The following is a 22454-nucleotide window of genomic DNA, read 5'->3' on the forward strand; positions in this document are numbered from 1 at the left end:
ACTGTTATGGTGTAGATTTATTTTTCTTTTTTCTTTTTTTCTCCTTTTTGAAAAAAATTAAGTTTTTATTTCTTTACTTTTCTCACTCTATTTTCCTTTTATTTACCTGTTTCTTCAGAGTCTCTTTCTCCCATTGCTCATGCTAACAACGAACTTCCTTTGATTACACTTTCACTCTTTTCACTCTTTCAACTATCTATAACTTCTACATATTCTTGTGTTTTTCCATTAACAGCTACATCTTATACCCCTCCCCATCCTCTTTGTCCTGCATTAGAAATGGCAAACCTTATTACAAATCTCTTTGATAAACTGTAGACAATAATTGAACTCATTCTGTTTATTATGACAATACTGTTAACATCTTCATAGGGACTATTTGGTTTAAGTTTGCATATTGTCTGTACTGGGCACTGCTAATATTGATCTCCCCATAAAGAAAAGATTTTGAAAACCTATATGGTCACTATAAGCCTACAGGGGGGTGAGAAATGCAATACCCAAGGTCTGCTCTGCTAGAGGGGAAGATATATGAACAACATGAAAAAACAAGGAAAGAAAATGATCCAAACAAACCTAGATTCTATATTAAAGGAATCCAGTGATAGCATGATAGAAGAAATGTCAGAAAAGGACTTTAGAATATACATAATTAAAATGATGCATGAAACAAAGAATGAGATAAAAGAACAAATGCAGGCAATGAATAATCACTCCAATAAGCAGTTGAAAGAGCAACTTCAGAAAGCAAAAGATTATTTCAACAAATAGATAGTGATTCCAGAAAAACAAAAACAGACAGAAATCCTTGAAATGAAGAAAACAATAAATCAATTAAAGAACTCAATGGAAAGCATTCCCAACACACTAGACCACTAGGAAGACAAAACTTCAAACAATGAAGACAAAATGTTTAATTTTGAAACTAAAGATGCACAAACAGAGAAGATGGTAAGAAATCATTATGAACAGAACCTCCAAGAACTATGGGACATTGTGAATTATTGGAATTATCAGAATTGAGAAAGACACAGAGATACAAACCAAAGAAATGAACAATCTATTCAGAAAAATAATATCAGGTAATTTCCCATACCTGAAGAATGAAATGGAAAATCAAATACAAGAGGTTTACAGAGCATGAAATGCACAAAATCAAAACAGATTCACACCAAGGAACATTATAAAGAAAATGCCTCATATATAAAATAAAGATAGGATTTTGAAGAATGCAAGAGAAAAAGCATCAGTTTACATATGGGGGAAACCAATATGGGTATCAGCAGATATCTCAGCCCAGACTCTAAAAGCTAGAAAAGCCTGGAACAACATATTTTAAGCTCTGAAAGAACATGGTTGCCAACCATGAACACTAGACCCAGAAAAACTAAACTTCAGACTTAAAGATGAAATAAAATATTTCCATGAGAAACAGAAGTTAAAAGAATTTACAAATAGAAAGTCTGAACTACAGAATATTCTCAAAAAAATATTCCATGAGGAGGAAATAAAAAGCAACAATGTATGTCAGCAAAGGGAGGAAATATCTCAAAGGAAAAACCAATCAAAGGAGAAACTAAGTCAAGTTAAAAACCACAAGTAAGCCCAAATGACTGGGAATTCAAATGATATCTCAAAAACACCCTGAAAGTTAATGGCCTCTACTCGTCAATCAAAGGACATAGACTGGCAGATTGGATTAAAAAGAAAGACCCAACAATATGCTGCCTTCAAGAGACTCATCTCATAGATAAGGACATCCACAGACTAAAGGTGAAAGGATGGGAAAAAACACCCATGCACATGGATGAAGTAAAAAAGTGGGGAATTCCATCCTTATTTCAGATAAAGTGAACTTCAAGTCAAAGTTAGTTAGAGGGACAAAGAAGGACATTTCATACTGATTAAGGGAAACATAAATCAGGATGACATAATGATCATAAATATATATGCCCCAAACAATGGTGCATCCATGTATTTACAACAAATCCTCCTCAATTCCAGGAATCAAGTAGACCACAACACAATAATTCTGGGTGACTTTAACACACCACTGTTACCACTGGATAGATCTTCCAAACAAAAACTAAACAAACAAACCATAGAACTCAACAACACAATCAATAACTTAGACTTAATAGACATATATAGAATATTTCATCCATCTTGAATGAATACACTTTCTTCTCAGCAGCACATGGAACCTTCTTTAAAATAAGTCATATGTTATGTAACAAAGTAGTCCTTAGTTATGCTAAAACTAGAGACACTACCTTGTGTTCTATCAGACCATAATGGAAAGAAATTAGAAATCAATGACAAAATAAAAAAAACAAATTACTCCATTGCCTGGAGACTAAATTATATGTTACTGAATGAAGTATGGATGACAGAAAGCATCAGGGAGGAAATACAAAAAAAATTCTTAGAAGTAAATGAGAATGGTGATACAATATATCAAAATCTCTGGGACACTATGAAAGCAGTTCTAAGAGGAAAATTCATTGAATGGAGTACATTCAAGAAAAGAATAAAAAGTCAATAACTAAATGACCTAAATACAGCTCAAAGCCCTAGAAAAAGAACAACAGAACAACAACAAAAGTAGTAGCAGACTGGAAATAATTAAAATCAGAACTGAAATCAAAGAAATTGAAACAAAATAAACAATTCAAAAAATTGACAAAACAAAAAGTTGGCTCTTTGAAAAAGTAAACAAAGTAGACAAACCCTTAGCTAACACTAACAAAGAGAAGGAGAGAGAAAACTCAAATTATTAAAATTCATGATGAAAAAGGAAATATCATGACAGACACCATTGAAATACATAACATAATGAGAAGCTACTTTGAAAATCTATACTCCAACAAAATAGAAAATATCAAAGACATCAACAAATTTCTATAGCCATGTGATCCTCCTAAACTGAACCAGGGGGACATACACAATTTAAACAGATCAATATCAAGCAATGAAATAGAAGATGCTATCAAAGCCTACAAACCAAGAAAAGCCCAGGACCAGACAGACTCTCAGTCAAGTTGTACAATACCTTCAAAGAAGAACTTATTCCAATACTTTCAAACTGTTCCAGGAAATAGAAAAGGAGGGAACCCTACAAAACTCATTCTATGAATCTAATATCACCCTCATACCCAAACCAGACTAAAACACATCAAGGAAAGAAAATTTTAGACAAATATCTTTGATGAATATAGACAGAAAAATCCTTAACAAAATCCTGGAAAACTGCATCAAAAATATATTAAGATGATAGTGTGCCACAAACAAGTGGGGTTCATCATAGGAATGCAAAGTGGTTCAACATTTGGAAATCAAAATTGTAATTCATCACATCAATAGACTTAAGTACAAAAATCATATGGTTATTTCAAGTGATGCAGAGAAACCATTCAACAAATTATAACACCCCTTCATGCTTAAAGTATGAGAAAAAATAGGGATATAGGAACATAACTCAACATTCTAAAGGCTATTTATGCTAAGCCCAAGGCCAAATCATTCTTAATAGAGAAAAACTGAAAGCATTCCCTTTTAAAATGAGAAAAAGACAGGGATGCCCTCTTTCACCACTTCTATTCAATATCGTCTCTGAAATACTAGCCAGAGCAATTAGATAGAATGAAGAAATTAAAGGGTTATGAATACAAAAATTGGAACTTAAGCTGTCACTGTTTGCTGATGACATGTTTCTATATTTAGGGGATCCAAAAAACTCCACTTTAAAACTTCCAGACCTCATAAATAAATTCAGTAAAATATCAGGGTATAAAATCAACACACATTAATTTGAAGCATTTTTATACATAAACTATGAAAATCCGAAAGGGAAATGAGGAAAACAACTCCATTCATGTGGCCTCAAAATAAGTAAAATATTTGGGAATCAATCTAACCAAAGAGGTGAAAGATCTCTACAATGAAAACTACAGAACGTTAATGAAAGAAATTGAACAAGACCTTAGGAGATGGAAAGATCTCCCATGTTCTTGTGTAGGCAGAATTAGTATTATCAAAATGACCATACTTCCAAAGGCGCTATACAGATTTAACACAATTCAAATTAAAATCCCTATGACATTTCTCAAAGAAACAGAAAAAGAAATCATTAAATTCATCTGGAAGAACAAAAGACCCAGAATAGCCAAAGCAATCCTGGAAGAGTAATGCAGGAAGTATCAAAATACCAGACCTTAAACTCTACTATTGAGCAATAGCATCAAATATGGCATGGTATTGGCAACAAAATAGACAGGTAGACCAGTGGTGCAGGATAGAAGACATGGAGACATACTCACATAATTACAGTTCTCTCATACTAGACAAAGGTGCCAAAAACTTACAATGGAGAAGAGATCACCTCTTCAACAAATGGTGCTGGCAAAACTGGAAATCCATAAAATGAAATTAAATGCCTATCTCTCACCCGGTACAAAACTCAACTCAAGATGGATCAAGGATCTAGAAATTAGGCCTGAGACCCTTCACCAAATAGAAGAAAAAGTAGGCCTGAATCTCCAGTATGTTGACTTAGCACCAGACTTCCTTAACAAGACCCCCATAGCACAAGAAATAAAAGCAAGAATCAATAATTGGGATAGATTCAAACTAAAAAGTTTTTCTCAGCACAGGAAACAATCAATAATCTGAAAAGAGAGCCTACAGAGTGGAAAAAAATCTTTTCTACACACACTTCAGACAGAGCACCAATCTCCAAAGTTTATAAAGAACTTAAAAAACTTTACACCCAAAATACAAAGAACCCAATCAATAAATGAACTAAGGAAATGGGTAGACATTTAACAGAAGAAGATATGCAGGTGATCATCACATATATGAAAAAGTGCTCATTATCCCTAGTAATTAGAGAAATGCAAATTAAAAACCACCCTAAGATTTCATCTAACTCTAATTAGAATGGTTATTTACAAGAACACAAGCAATAAGTGTTGGCGTGGATGTCAGGGAACAGGCACACTCATACATTGCTGGTAGAATTGAAAATTGGTGCAACCACTCTGGAAAGCAGTATGGAGATTCCTCAGAAAACTTGGAATGGACCCACCATTTGACCCAACTATCCCACTCTTCAGTTTATACCCAAAGGACTTAAAATCAGCATACTACATACAGCATACAGTTACAGCCCCATCAATGTTCATAGCAGCTCAATTCACAATAGCTAGCTTATGGAACCTACCTAGATACCCTTCAACTGATGAATGGATAAAGAAACTGTGGTATATATACACAATGGACTTTTACTCAGCTATTAAAGAATAGAACTATGGCATTTGGTGGGAAATGAAGTTGGAAAATATCATGAGAAGTGAAATAGGCCAAGGCTAAAAAACCAAAGGCTGAATGTTTTCTCTGATAAGTGCATGACAATGTATAATGAGGGGGGACAGAGGGAAGAGAAGAATGAAGGGACTTTGGATGGTGTAGAGGAAAATGGGGTGGGAGGAAAGATAGAATGAAACAGACAGTATTACCCTATGTATATATGATTACATGAATGGTATGAATCTACATTGTGTACAACCATAGAAATAAAAAGTTGTATCCCATTTGTGTACAATGACTCAAAATGCAATCTGTAAAAATAAAAAAAAATTAATAAAAAAATAAAATACAAAAAGGGCAGAGAAAAATAAATAAATAAATAAAATGAAGGAGAAGAGGAGGAGAGGTAGGAGGGTAGACTTCTAAAATTTTGGAAATAGATTGAAAGAGAACAATGAAAAAAATCAAGAAATTACACTCAATATTTTAGACATCAGTGTGAGGAAAGTTTTCTATTAGGAACTGAAAGAAAATAAGTTTGTAAGCAACAATATAAATAAGTACAGAAAAGACATGTAAATTAAAGATACTAATACATTTATGACACATTTTTTCAATTAAGCTTTTGCTGTGATATATCATGACCTCAATTAATATTTGAAGATAATGATTGAAAATGCCCTCTTTAGCTTAAGCATCCTAAATAAGTGAGAGATGTACATTTTTATTCATTCTGTTATCAATCGAAATAAATCATGGTATTTCTGACAGGAAAACAGCCACCTTTCCTTTTGTTGTACTGCACAGTTGTCCCTCTGTATTCATGGGAGAGTGGTTCCAACCCCCACCTTCCACATATATACACCAACATCTGCTGGATTTCAACTCCCTTATATATAGTTGCGTTACATGTTTATATGACTTACTGTATATCCTCCTGTATACTTTCAATCATTTTTACATTACTTATAAAATCCCACAAAATATATTGTTCAATATTGTTTAGGAACTGTGTCAAGAGAAAAAAGTGTGTACATGCTCAATAAATATTCCATTTTGTTCCAGATGTCTTCAAATTCATCATTGATTGAATCCGTAGCTATGTAACCCACAGGCATCCAAGACTGACTGTACCTCAAACATCATATAGTATTCTAATTATGAGATTAAATGTTATAACATTCTTCATAAATACAAAATTTAAATAACCTCAAGTTACTGTATCACATTTCTTACATTATTATCCCAAATCATACAACAATTCAATCAATTGAGCAAATGACAATTAAAAATGTTATTAGTACATGGCTAACTCTGTGCTTGATGCTTTGGATATGATGCCATATATTCAATTGATGTTAATGTCCAACACTCAAAGTTAAAGACTAAACAAACTGTCCTTTAGTGAAATGTTACTCTAATGTGGGAGGCAGATATTAATTACTAATGACACGACTGTCAAATTACACTTATAACATGAGTCAATGAAAAATGCTGTGTCAATTACAGCATAGATTAAACAAGGTCAGAAAGGTCAAAAATTTACTGAAATAATATGAAGCTATATTAAGACTTCACAGATGAAGAAGAGCTACTTTGGAAAAAAGCAGCAGGAAGACATTCTACTGAGAGGGAAAAACAACCATAAAGATCTCTTGAGAGGATGGATGAGAGTGGGTGTCAGGGATTAAAGTCAGTGTACCTGCAACAAAGACTTGCAGAAAATGTGTAGAGTCAAGAAGAATAGAGAGTACAGTAGGCATGGGTCCAGTGAGGACTCAGTGCTTGAGTCTTTGAAGCAGAGGAATCATATGATGAGACTGAGATTAGAAAAAAATGACATAAATGGTTCCATTTAAGCAGAGAGAACAAACTAGAGAGGAGGCCAGTGTCACAAGTCAGCAGCAGGAAGCTGTTGAAAAGCTGTGGGAAAGGTGCTGATGGTTCTGGAAGAGATAAAGAAAATACTGGCCTTTTGGGAGTTTCAGAAAGAAAAGTTTTTAAAACGTGATTATTTGATATAGGATGTGAGAGGGAAAGGATAGGAAAACTAACTTTTAAGCTTTCAATTGTTTGGATTGTTGAATATGATATTCAATGACACAGGGATGTTGAAATGATCATAATAATTTGAGGAAAAAGAGAAAACAATCCTCCAATTTTTTTTAACATTTTAGGATGTTTATTATTTAGTAAGAGTAATATGCACAAATTAGCAATAACTTGTTACTGCTACAGGTCACAATTAATTCACAGCAACATACACTAGCTCCAATCTGCCACAGATAACACAGCATGACTAAGTCTCTTCAACAGATGATCTTATTACCAAACTTATATTCTGTCTTTTATAATTGTTTTTTGGTACAGATTGAGGATGATTTATTCAAAACGATTGGGATCAGGTGGGGCACCATGGTGCACACCTGTAACCCCAGTGGTCTGGGAGGCTGACGCAGGAAAATTGCAAGTTCAAAGCTAGCTCCAGAAACTTAGTGAGGCCCTTAAGCAACTTAGCAAGACCCTGTCTCAAAATAAAATTCAAAAAGGGCTGGGAATGTGGCTCAATGGTTAAACACTTCTGCTTCAGTTCCCAGGACAAAAAAAAAAAAAATGCTTGTGACCAGAAAGACATTGAATTGTCTCAGATTAAGGAATATCTGCATAGATTATCAATTGAATATCCCTAACCCAAAAGTGTGAAATCCAAAGTACTTCAAACTCCAAAACTCTGTGAATGTCATGGTGGTACTCAAAGTTTCAGATTTTAGAGCATTTTGAATTTTTAAATTAGGGATGCTCAACCTGTACACTTACTGTTTGGAGTAGAAATACCCATGAAAAACCTTTAGAGAATGGACGTGAACACCTTTTCCTGAAGGAAAGTCAACTTTTCTAAGTGAGTTTGTTTCAGTGGTGGGAACCATGATAATTCTACCACATGGTACCCAAGACTAACCAGTTGCCACATCTTCATATTGTGCAGTCCAAGCAGATTTATAGAACCATAGCAATATTGGTTCTTGTCGGTCAACTGAATAGCCAGCTTCACTGGTGGGGCCTGCACGTGGGCTGAAGGACACAGGCCAGTCATGTCCACAGTTACCAATATATCTGTCATATTGCAAAGGGAGTCCCCCAAGGACTTTTTCTCTGTCTTCATGGGCTGCTGCAAAGTCTCTGACTCAATTTTACCCTGGAAATGTCCTCTTGCTTTTTCTTTCAGCAAAGGGAAAAAATCATCTGTAAGGCTGACTCCTATATGCTTAAGCCTTAATTTGGCTGCATCTTCAGTTGGTATGACTTCTCTATTAAATGGTAATGGCTTCATATTAACATCAAGCTGGACCTCCAAGTCAGAAGACAAGGTATGGGGCAAAATCACACAGTGCTTAATGTACTGGGGGCCACCCAACATGTTCTCAAGTAAAAAGAGAACTTCTAGGAATTCAGGCTTTGAGCTCATATCATTCCTTGCTAAATTCCAAAACTTTGCATATGTCTCTTGCTGAAGGTAAGAACTAAGATGACTACCTGTATAATCTGGACACTCAAGTACCATCAAGAGTATACTGTTTCTTAATGAGTTCAAACTTACTTCTCACCTGAGCTAACCTGACAAACTCTGGACTCAAAGCAAAATCAATAAACTCTATTGGAAAGTACTCAGAAAATGCCAGGCTCAGCAGGCAGGTGAGCAGATGTTCTGGGTATTGGTTGAATTCTGGTATCTTTCTGTGAATTTCATTTATCAGCCTGGAATAAAATTCTTCTGTGTTGGGTGGCTAATAATTCAGAGTTCCAAATGACCACAGAATTTTGGCAACGTCTTTACTTTGACAGTGTGCTACCCTAGGAGGCAAAGAAGCAGCCACTGCATTCATTACTTGTTCATCCTGAATGTGTAAACTGATCAGGCAAGAGTCAGGTGTATGACAGCCTGCACCCCAAGGGATGGAATTCATTGAGGAGTAATCTCTCCAAAGTATTTCATAAAGTTTATGTGATCCATGTGAGTGAATCTGAACATTTTAAGAATATGCACTAAGGCATGACTACTCAGATGCTTCATATAAGCTCAAGCCACAAGACACAAATGAAAAAAAAAAGCTAAAAGTAAATAGTAAAAAGATCAGTAGAGTAAAGGGAAGGGGAAAGGGAGGCACTGGGGACTGAATTAGAGCAAATTATATTCCATGCATTTATAATTATGTCAAAATTATGAGTAAAGGGAAGGGGAAAGGGAGGCACTGGGGACTGAATTAGAGCAAATTATATTCCATGCATTTATAATTATGTCAAAATTATGTTATACATAATCTGAATTCCAATGTTATGTATACCAAATAAAACAATAAAAAGAAATAAATAGAGGTAGAGCTCATGGTAATGAAGTACATTTAACTCTGGTTCTCAGGAAAATTTTGCTGTATAGGAAGAAGAACTTTATGTCTTTGGTTCCACTTTATTTTTGTTATCATCTATTACTTAAATGCTGAATCAATAGAAATGTTGTAGCTTTAAAGGTTGTAATATTGCTAATTTCAGTTCATAGTGGTAAAGTTCTTGTTCTTCATCAAATCCTTCAATAATTCCATATACTTCCTTAAAATTACATCTGTAATCCATTCAAAGCCATTTCTCTCTTTTATTTAAAAACATCTCTTTCCAATTTTAACATAGTTTTTCATCAAATGTGGGTAACACTACTTGCATAACATTCCAGTGACTTGTCCAGTAATTTATCCCACTGAAACCTCTTCCCAAATCAGCCTATGTAATTCAAAATTCTGTTATGTGTAAATGAAGAGATGTTGTTCAATTAGATTCAAATAAACAAAACACACCAGTGAGAAGAGAAGGTCAATCACTTGGAAATCTTATTAGCAATAACTTGGAGGTGATATATGGTGTGTACAATCTACCTATACTACGAGTATAAGAATTAAGAATAGCAATATAATAGGCTGTTTGCCACCATGTAAAGAAGAATGTATTAGAATACAGTTAAGATTTTCTGTATTGTAACCAAGTCTTCATAATATTACAAAATGACAGCCACAGTATATAATCTTCACCATATTTTCTCTGTAGGAGTAAATTATCTAACATTTATACACACCTCAGTAATATCTTAATTTATAAACTGTTCCACTATTCAATTTTCACAGGAAAAACTTAGTCAGTTCAAGATGCTGAAAAAAAAAAAAACCCATAAAGTGTATCCCATATAACAGCATATATTTCTTTCTCATGTTATGGGGGCTGGGCAGATCAATTAAGGCACTTCATTATCTGCTGAGGACTCATATCTCAGAGGCAGCTGAGGAGGATGCTGGTTCTGTGCTTTAATTTTCTTTTATGTTTAGTTAAATTTTAGATTAAAATATAAGAAACATGTCAGTGAGAATAGAAGGTCAATCATGTGGGAATAATAATAGCAATAACTTGGAAAAACAAGGGAAGAAAATTATCCAAACAAATCTAGATTCTATATTAATAGAATCCAATGATAGTACGTTAGAAGAAATGTCAGAAAAGGACTTCAGATTATACGTGATTAAGATGATTCATGAAGCAAAGGATGAGATAAGAGAGCAAATGCAGGCAATGAATGATAATACCAATAAGCTGAAAGAGCACCTACAGGAAGCAAAAGATCATTTCAACAAAGAGACAGAGATTCTCAAAAAAAAACTAAATGGAAATCCTTGAAATGAAGGAGACAATAAACCAAATAAAAAACTCAATGGAAAGCATCACCAACAGACTAGACCACTTGGAAGACAGAACCTCAGACAATGAAGACAAAATATTTAATCTTGAAAATAAAGTTGCCCAAACAGAGAAGATGGTAAGAAATCATGAACAGAATCTCCAAGAACTATGGGACATCATGAAAAGACCAAATTAAGAATTATTGGGATTGAGGAAGGCACAGAGATACAAACCAAAGGAATGAACAATCTATTCAATGAAATAATATCAGAAAATTTCCCAAACCTGAAGAATGAAATGGAAAATCAAATACAAGAGGCTTACAGAACACCAAATGCACAGAATCACAAGAGATCCACACCAAGGCACATTATGATGAAAATGCCTAACATTCAAAATAAAGATAGGATTTTGAAGGCCGTGAGAGAAAAGCATCAGATTACACATAGGGGGAGACCAATACAGATAGCAGTCGACTTCTCAACCCAGATTCTAAAAGCTAGAAGGGCCTGGACCAACATATTTCAAGCTCTGAAAGAACATGTTTGCCAACCAAGAATCCTATACCCAGCAAAACTAACCTTCAGATTTGAAGATGAAATAAAATCCTTCCATGATAAACAAAAGTTAAAAGAATTTACAAATAGAAAACCTGCACTGCAGAATGTTCTCAAAACAAAATATTCCATGAGGAGGAAATGAAAAATAACAATGTTGGTCAGCAAAGGAGGAACTACTTTAGAGAAAAACCACTCAAAGGAGAAACCAAACCAACTTACAAAGCAAAAATTAGCCCAAATGACTGGGAATACAAATCATATCTCAATAATAACCCTGAACATTAATGGCCTAAACTCATCAATCAAAAGACATAGACTGGAGAAGGGATTAAAAAGAAAGACCCAACAATATGTTGCCTGCAAGAGACTCATCTCATAGCAAAAGATATCCACAGACTAAAGGTGAAAGGATGGGAAAAAACCTTCCACTCACATGGACTCAGTAAAAAAGTGGGGTTTCCATCCTTATATCAGATGAAGTGGACTTCAAGTCAAAGTTAGTCAAAAGGGATAAAGAAGGACATTTCATACTGCTTAAGGGAACCATAATTAAGGAAGACATAACGATAATAAATATTTATTCCCCAAGCAATGGTGCATCCCTGTGCATCAAACAAATCCTTCTCAATTTCAGGAAACAAATAGACCACAACACAATAATTCTGGGTGATTTTAATGCACCGCTGTCACTGCTAGATAGATCTTCCAAACAAAAACCAACCAAAGAAACCGTAGAACTCAATAACACAATCAATAACCTAGACTTAATAGCATATATAGAATATTCCATCCATCAATGAGCAGATTCACTTTCTTCTCAGCAGCACATGGAACTTTCTCAAGAATAGACCATATGTTATTCAAAAAAGCAGCCCTTAGGAAATGGAAAAAAATAGAGATACTGCCTTGTGTTCTATCAGATCATAAAGGACTGAGAGTAGAAATCAATGACAAAATAAAAAAAGGGAAATTACTCCAACACTTGGAGACTAAATAATATGCTATTGAATGAAACATGGATAACAGAAAACATCAGGGAGGAGATTAAAAAAATTCTCAGAGGTCAGTGAGAATGACGATACAACATATCAAAATTTCTGGGACAATATGAAAGCAGTATTCATTGCATAGAGTGCATTCCAGAAAAGAATGAAAAGTCAACAACTAAATGACCTAACATTACAGCTCAAAGCCCTATAAAAAGAGGAACAGAATAACAGCAAAAGTAGTAGAAGACAGGAAATAATTAAAATCAGAGCTGAAATCAATGAAATTGAAACTAAAGAAATAATTCAAAAAATTGACAAACAAAAAGTTGGCTCTTTAAAAAAGTAAACAAAATAGACAAACCCTTAGCCCACACTAACAAAGAGAAGGAGAGAGAAAACTCAAATTACTAAAATTTGTGATGAAAAAGGAAATATAACGACAGACACCACTGAGATGCATAACATAATGAGAAGTTACTTTGAAAAACTGTATTCCAACAAAATAGAAAATACTGAAGACATTGACAAATTTCTAGAGACATATGCTCCCCCCAAACTGAACCAGGAGGACATACATAATTTAAACATATCAATATCAAGCAATGACATAGAAGAAGCCATTAAAAACCTACCATCTAAGAAAAGCCAAGGACCAGACGGATTCTCAGCCGAGATCTACAAGACCTTCAAAGAAGATCTCATTCCAATACTTCTGAAAGTATTCCAGGAAATAGAAAAGGAGGGTACCCTATTAAACTCATTCTATGAAGCTAATATCACCCTCATACCCAAAACAGGAAAAGACAGATCAAGGAAAGAAAATTTTAGACCAATATCCTTGATGAATATAGATGCAAAGATCCTTAACAAAATATTGGCAAACCATATCCAAAAACATAATGAGAAAACCGTGCACCATGGTCAAGTGGAGTTTATCCCTGGAATGCGAGGGTATGGTTTAACATCCAAAAATCAATAAACATAATCCATCATGTCAATAGACTTAAGGATAAGAATCATATGGTTATATCAATTGACACAGAAAAAGCGTTCAACAAATTACAACACCACTACATGCTCAAAACAGTAGAAAAAATAGGGATAGTAGGAACATACATGAACATTGTAAAGGCTATTTATGCTAAGCCCATGGCCAACATCATTCTTAATGGAGAAAAACTGAAACTATTCCCTTTAAAAATGGGAACAAGACAAGGATGTCCTCTTTCACCACTTCTATTCAACATTGTCCTCGAAACTCTAGCCAGAGCAATTAGACAGTCTAAAGAAATTAAAGGGATATGAACAGGAAAAGAGAAACTTAAGCTGTCACTATTTGCACATGACATGATTCTATATTTAGAAGATCCAAAAAACTCCTCCAGAAAACTTCTAGACCTCATCAATGAATTCAGCAAAATAGCAGGCTATAAAATCAACACGCACAAATCTATAGTATCTTTATACACAAGTGATGAAACATCTGAAAGGGAAATGAGAAAAAAAACTCCATTTGCAATAGCCTCAAAAAAAAAATAAAATAAAATACTTGGGAATCAATCTAACCAAAGAGGTGAAAGATCTCTACAATGAAAATGACAAAACATTGAAGAAAGAAATTGCGGAAGACCTTAGAAGATGGAAAGATCTCCCATATTCTTGGATAAGCAGAATTAAAATTGTGAAAATGGCCATACTACCAAAAGTGCTATACAGATTCCATCCAATTCCAATTAAAATTCCAATGATGTACCTTACAGACATAGAGCAAGCAATCATGAATTTCATCTGGAAGAATAAGAAAACCAGAATAGCTAAAGCAATCCTTAGCAGGAAGTATGAAACAGGGGTATCTCAATACCAGAACTCCAACTATACTACAAAGCAATAGTAACAAAAACAGCATGGTATTGGCAACAAAATAGACAGGTAGATCAATGGTACAGAATAAAGGTCATGGACACAAACCCAAATAAATACAATTTTCTCATACTAGACAAAGGGGCCAAAAATATGCAATGGAGAAAAGATAGCCTCTTCAACAAATGCTGCTGGGAAAACTGGAAATCCATAAGCAAGAGAATGAAACTAAATCCCTATCTCTCATCCTGCACAAAAATCAACTCACAATGGATCAAGGACCTTGAAATCAGACCAGAGACCCTGCATCTAATAAAATAAAAAGTGGGTCCAAATCTTCAACTTGTTGGTTTAGGATCAGACTTCCTTAACAGGACTCCCATAGTACAAGAAATAAAAGCAAGAATCAATAACTGGGATAGATTCAAACTAAATAGCTTTTTCTCAGCAAAGGAAACTATCAGCAATGCGAAGAGAGAGGCTACAGAGTGGGAGAATATCTTTGCCACTCATACTTCAGATAGAGCACTAATTTCCAGAATATATAAAGAACTCAAAAAACTCTATATGAAGAATACAAATAACCCATTCAACAAATGGGCTAAGGATATGAACAGACACTTCACAGAAGATCTACAAGCAATCAACAAGCATATGAAAGAATGTTCAACATCTTTAGTAATAAGAGAAATGCAAATCAAAACTACACTAAGATTCCATTTCACCCCCATAAGAATGGTGCTTATCAGGAATACAGTAATAAAAGGTACACTCATACATTGCTGGTGGGGTTGCAGATTAGTGCAGCCACTCTGGAAAGCAATGTGGAGATTCCTTAGAAAACTTGGAATGGAACCACCATTTGACTCAGCTATCCCACTCCTCTGCTTATACCCAAAGGACTTAAAATCAACATACTACATAGATACAGCCACATCAATGTTTATAACTGCTCAATTCACAATAGCCAGATTATGGAACCAACATAGATGTCCTTCAATTGATGAATGGATAAAGAAACTGTGGTGTATATATATATATATATATATATATATATATATATATATATATATATATATATATTTATTTATTTATATATATATACAATGGAATATTACTCAGCTAAAAGAATAAGAAAATTATGGCATTTTCAGGCCAATGAATGAAATTGGAGAACATCATGCTAAGTGAGATAATCCAATGTCAAAAAACCAAAGGACGAATGATCTCGCTGATAAGCGGATGAGGACACATAATGGGGGGTGGGGTAGCAAGAATGGAGGAAGGAGGGACTGTATAGAGGGAAAAGAGTGGTGGGAGGGGTGGAGGGAAGGGAAAAATAACAGAATGAATCAAACATCTTTACCCTATGTAAATGTTTGATTACACAAATGGTATGCTGTTACTCCATGTACAAACAGAAAGAACATGTATCCCATTTGTTCACAATAAAAATAAATTTAAAAAAATTTTTAAAAAAGTAAGTATGGTACATATACACAATGGAATATTACTCAGCCATAAATAAGAATGAAATTATGGCATTTGCCATTAAATGGATGGAACTAGAGAATATCATGCTAAGTGAAATAAGACAATCCTAAGAAAACAAAGACAATGTTCTCTCTGATATGTGAATGCTAACTCACAACAGGTTGAGGGGTGGGAGGAGTGGAGGTCCACCAGACTAGACAGGGGGCAGTAGAGAGAACTGGGGACATAGGAATGGGAAAGACAGTAGAATGAATTGGACATTGCTTTCCTATATTCACGTATGAATACATGACCAGTGTAACTCCACATGGTATACAACCACAAGAATGGGAAGTTACATCCCATGTATGTATGATATGACACAATACATTCTTCCATCATGCATAACTAAAAAAATAAATAAATAAAAATTTTAAAAATAAAAAAAAAAACAGAAACAGTTCAGGTGAAGAATTTGAAAAATCAGATCACTAGCGTTAAAATGTCTTCAAGGTTAATGTCTACCATTCCCTTTTGTTTCTTTTATTTTTATTTTATACTACTCCCATTTATTCTTTCTTTTTTTGTTTGTTTCACAAATTGGTATTTATTGATTCAACAACAAAAATAGATTACATCATCCATTTTGACAATGAAACTATGTTGGAATTGGAGGGAAAAAATCATAAAATATTAACTGTAACTCTATTAAGAAAGCATAATTCATGTGATACATGAGAATCAAAATCAGTTATATCAAAGCTACCCATGATTGGTTTAATCCTTACCATTCACAAATACCACTAGTATAGAATGATATTCAGATAAGACAAACTTAATTAAATCTTGCTTTAATAAAGAAATGTCACATGTGTTTTTCTTCTATCACAAGCTACTAGTACTCATGCTAGTGTTGAATAGGGTCAAACATTATCATAAAATTAAAGTGGTCTTTCACTGAGGTTTTAGAAAAATGCTATTAGAGAAATCTTCAGAAATAGCCTACTGGAAAACATTTTCAGTGACAGATATATTGATTTTTTATATACTTTACTAACTATAAGATATAATTTATTCTGCCAATAGAGGTTTTAAAAGCCACATCTTGAGTATAAAAATTCTGAGAATGACATACCTTTTAGAAAATATTTAAAATATATTTTAAAATCAATGTTGTGTTACTACATCCTGTGTTGACTTTACCTGTATAAATAGAAACTAGATATTTCCTTGGTTCTCAAAGTAGAGCATCTTTTTTAAAACTCAGATTACTGGACTCTAGCCCCAGGGTTTGAGGTTCAACAGCTCTGAAATGGGGGCCTGAGAATTTTCATTTATACTATGCTCCTAGATTAAGCCAATGCAGCTAATACAGCAACTACTACCCTTTGCAAACAACCGTCGACAAAGTAATAATTCTTCCAAATTAAGAAAATAAATTCACATTCTATTTCTTGCTATATCTCAATATAATTAAAATCTGTGAAATTCTGGTAAAACTATTATAAATGACAAAGAGCAACTAGTTTGATTTCTTTAATTTTGAGTATGGGTTCATCAAAAATATTCTGTAATTCCTATTTCTAAAGTATATTTTATATGAAAATAATGAGTAATTTCTTAAAACTGTAGGTATATAATAGAACATGATAAAATTGCATTTAAATTATTGAGTTTTGATTTAAAAATATGTAACCATATCAAATAAAAGGCAGTCTGTGATACTATTTCCTATAAAATAAGTTAGGAAGTTTTGTTTGTTTGTTTGTTTGTTTGTTCTTAAATGGTGCTTGGGGGCACAGGCTCAGTTTCCTTAAAACAAAAGTGAGACATTTAGCAGTGACAGCTTTTCAGCTCTAGAATTTCTCAGCTTGGACTGCATTAATTCAATCCTGCCTTTGCCATAAAGAAGCTAGCACCCACCAGATGTGGAAAACAGAGTAAATGTATTGGAGGAACTCCAAAAGTCTATGGGAAAAAATGACCTTACATTTTGCTGATTATTAATACACAGAGAGTTTCCAAATAGACAGTGAAAGAGAAAATATAACTTGACTGCCTGGAGCATGTCTTTCAGCTCTCACCTGTGCATCTGTATTTGATCCTTGAATATTAGTTATTCCTTTTTGGTTAAATAGACAATCAGTGGATAGTTCAAGATTCAAGAGTAGAGTGTGGAGTTCGCTGCTGTTCAGTAGCAAAATTTCCCATTTATTCTTAAGACCTGATAACATTTACTGTAATATGATTCTACTTTTTAATTACCCAAATTATTATTTACTGAGTGTATATTTGAAATAATATTGTGTGTGTAAGATAATTTGTTGTTTTTAATTGAAGTTGCCAATCTCTTCCTGTTTACCTCATAAACTATTTAGCACATGGCATACCATATTGTATCAATGTATTTTATTTTATTTTATTTTTTTTTATTATAAAATTGTAAACAAATGGGATACATGTTGTTTCTCTGTCTGTACATGGCGTAAAGGCATACCATTTGTGTAATCATAAATCTACATAGGGTAATGTTGTTTGATTCATTCTGCCATTTTTTCCCCTTCCCCCCCTCCCCTCCCACCCTTCCCCTCCATCTATACAGTCCTTCCTTCCTCCATTCCTGCCCCCCTCCCTAAACCCAACTCCAACCCCAACACTAACCCTTCCCACCCCCCATTATGTGTCATCATCCACTTATTAGCGATATCATTCTTCCTTTGGTTTTTTGAGATTGGCTTATCTCACTTAGCATGATATTCTCCAATTTCATCCATTTGCCTGCAAATGCCATAATTTTATCGTTCTTTATGGCTGAGTAATATTCCATTGTATATATATACCACATTTTCTTTATCCATTCATCAATTGAAGGACATCTAGGTTGGTTCCACAATCTGGCTATTGTGAACTGAGCAGCTATGAACATTGATGTGGCTGTATCTCTGTAATATGCTGATTTTAAGTCCTTTGGGTATAGGCCAAGGAGTGGGATAGCTGGGTCAAATGGTGTTTCCATTCCAAGTTTTCTAAGGAATCTCCACACTGCTTTCCAGAGTGGTTGCACTAATTTGCAGCCCCACCAGCAATGTAAGAGTGTACCTTTCTCCCCACATCCTCGCCAACACCCGTTGTTGGTTGTATTCTTGATAATTGCCATTCTAATTGGGGTGAGATGGAATCTTAGGGTGGTTTTGATTTGCATTTCTCTTATTACTAGAGATGTTGAACATTTTCCCATATGTTTGTTGATTGCTTGTAGATCTTCTTCTGTGAAGTGTCTATTCATTTCCTTAGCCCATTTGTCAATTGGATTATTTACATTCTTGGTGTAGAGTTTTTTGAGTTCTTTATAGATTCTGGAGATTAGCGCTCTATCTGAAGTATGATTGGTAAAGATTTTCTCCCACTCTGTAGGCTCTTTCTTTGCATTGCTGATAGTTTCCTTTGCTGAGAGAAAGCTTTTTAGTTTGAATCTATCCCAGTTATTAATTCTTGCTTTTATTTCTTGTGCTATGGTGTCGTCCTTGAAACTCTAGCCAGAGCAATTAGACAGACCAAAGAAATTAAAGGGATACGAATAGGAAAAGAAGAACTCAAACTATCCCTATTTGCTGATGATATGATAGTATACTTAGAGGAACCAGGAAATTCCACCAGAAAACTTTTAGATCTCATAAGTGAATTCAGTAAAGTAGCGGGATATAAGATCAATGCACATAAATCGAAGGCATTTTTATATATAAGCGATGAATCTTCAGAAAGAGAAATTAGGAAAACTACCCCATTCACAATAGCTTCGAAAAAAATAAAGTATTTGGGAATCAATCTCACAAAAGAGGTGAAAGACCTCTACAATGAGAACTACAGAACACTAAAGAAAGAAATTCAAGAAAACCTTAGAAGATGGAAAGATCTCCCATGTTCTTGGATAGGAAGAATTAATATTGTCAAAATGGCCATACTACCAAAAGTGCTATACAGATTCAATGCAATTCCAATTAAAATCCAAATGATGTACCTTACAGAAATAGAGCAAGCAATTATGAAATTCATCTGGAAGAATAAAAAACCCAGAATAGCTAAAGCAATCCTTGGCAGAAAGAGTGAAGCAGGGGGTATCGCAATACCAGATCTTCAACTCTACTACAAAGCAATAGTAACAAAAACGGCATGGTATTCGTACCAAAGTAGAAAGGTGGATCAATGGTACAGAATAGAGGACACGAACACAAACCCAAATAAATACAATTTTCTCATACTAGACAAAGGGGCCAAAAATATGCAATGGAGAAAAGATAGCCTCTTCAACAAATGGTGCTGGGAGAATTGGAAATCCATATGCAACAGAATGAAACTAAACCCATATCTCTCACCATGCACGAAACTAAACTCAAAATGGATTAAGGATCTCGGAATCAGACCAGAGACCTTGCATCTTATAGAAGAAAAAGTAGGTCCAGAGCTTCAACATGTCGGCTTAGGACCAGACTTCCTCAACAGGACTCCCATAGCACAAGAAATAAAAGCAAGAATTAATAACTGGGATAGATTCAATGTATTTTAAAATAATATATATTATATATGCTAAAACTTAAAATTTATTTGTAAATCTTTGGGAAGTAACATATATAATTTGAATATTAAGTTTTAGCATATATATTAAATGAAATAAACTTACATATAAAAAGATGATGTTATAAAATTTAGGCATGTGAAAATAATAGGAGTATTTCTCTAAGATGATTGAATATTATTTCATGTGCTTTTAAGCCATTCTGAATGTTTCTCCCTCTTCACACTATAATATCTGTGTACATTTCAGGTTTTTATTGCTTTGCAGGATGATTTTTATGGATGTTGTTATTAGTTTGCATGTACATCTTTATGATAAAAAATGACATTTTGTCTTTCAAACTTAGAAGATATTGTATTTTAAGTTGTTACTTATTTTTTTATTATATTATTATCCATTTTTCATTTGTGCTTTATAACATCTGAGTTTATTGCTTAATTTAGAAAAGTAAAAGACAAATAAATAGGTACACAGATACATACATCATTGATTCATGGACAGATCTAAGCTGGAAGGATTTAGTTCAACGGTACGGCATTTCCTAGCATTTGTGGGCCCTGGATTCAATCTCAATTACCACCCCCCAAATAAAGACACCAAAACACAAAAAGACTCTGAGGCAGTATAAACTTAGTTCTATCTGCATACATGATTTTTTCTATTATTTTCCATTTTAATGTTCACTACATGGTATCAATTAAGACAATTAAATATCCTAAATGTGATCCTTAAAATACTTTTACAGGAAAATAAATTTAATAACCTACAAGTTTTATTATTTAAAAAGGAGAGAAACTGACTATTGTCATAGTAATTTTCACATTCTTCACTTTCAATTTTCTACATTAATTTTTAAAAATATAGATAAGGAAACCTTGATGCGAATAATGTAATCCAAATTGATCATATGCATTTATTAATAAATGAGAATGTTGTGATTATGGATTGACAATTATTTCAGTGAATGAAAGCTAATAACTTGGGGTGCACGTGAAAGTTTGCTTACTATGATTATAAGACAGAATAGTGTCAACCCACTGAGTTTAAACTAAACTTCTGTAAAATAGGAGTCACATTTCTGTGTGCTGTCTTGGAATTTATAGGCCTTATCTAGTTTTTCTTCTCCAAATTTTATATCATTCACTGTCAAAAATATAGCTGACAATGATAACATGTTGCCTCCTGTTCAAAAAATACTGTATCTTAGAAGAGTCTATAAAACACTATACTGACTCTTAATATATGACTTTGGTGTTTGCTCACTCACATAAATATTATTTTATTTTTATATAAAATAGTAAAAAAGCAGTAACATTGACTTACCACTGATGCATTTATTAGTAAACTGTGGACTTGCAATGCTACTTACAGTTTCTTGGAAAAAAGTGAAACTGAGAAGTTAAGGTTTGCTTGAAACATTCAGTGCCTTGACAGGAGTAAATTTTCCTTTTAGCCATGCCCTGAGGTCCCTATGTCTCATAAAATAGCAAAAAAATGTAACTTTGTATTTCCTGTATTACAAATTTCAATAAGTATACATAGGAGTAAAGACATAATTGTTAGCCATAGGCGAGAACATTCTTGCAGCTCTCTTCTTCAGTATGAAGGTAATATGTTTCCTTTTATACTGGTTGGATCATCTACAATTTAAAATAACCATTTCTAGTATAATGTTTCAATATAAAAGCACTTCAAAACAATTTCATCAAACTGTCATAATAGCTAATAAAAAAATTAGTGTTTTCTCAATAACCATGGTTTGGCATTGTTGATATGCTCTCAAAGATCTCTGCTAGATGCAGTGGTTCTCTGCTAATTAGGCGTTTATTAACAGCAAATAAGAGCACTTTTTTTATTGGAAAAAAAAAAAAACTTCTAGTTTATTAACAAAATTCACATAATAATAATTGTACAGTTCTTTCTCTGCAAATGTCACTCATTAAACTACGACAGACGTGGATGAGTAGACATCCT

General features: G+C 33.8%; 1 pseudogene; it reads right to left on the reverse strand.

The window, feature by feature from the left end:
- Window positions 1-8155: 8155 nt before the first annotated feature.
- LOC124962450 (FAST kinase domain-containing protein 5, mitochondrial-like) lies at window positions 8156-9379 on the reverse strand (annotated as a pseudogene).
- Between the last annotated feature and the right edge of the window lie 13075 nt (window positions 9380-22454).

The sequence above is a fragment of the Sciurus carolinensis genome, chromosome 12, assembly GCF_902686445.1.
Source record: "Sciurus carolinensis chromosome 12, mSciCar1.2, whole genome shotgun sequence".
Taxonomy (NCBI): domain Eukaryota; kingdom Metazoa; phylum Chordata; class Mammalia; order Rodentia; family Sciuridae; genus Sciurus; species Sciurus carolinensis.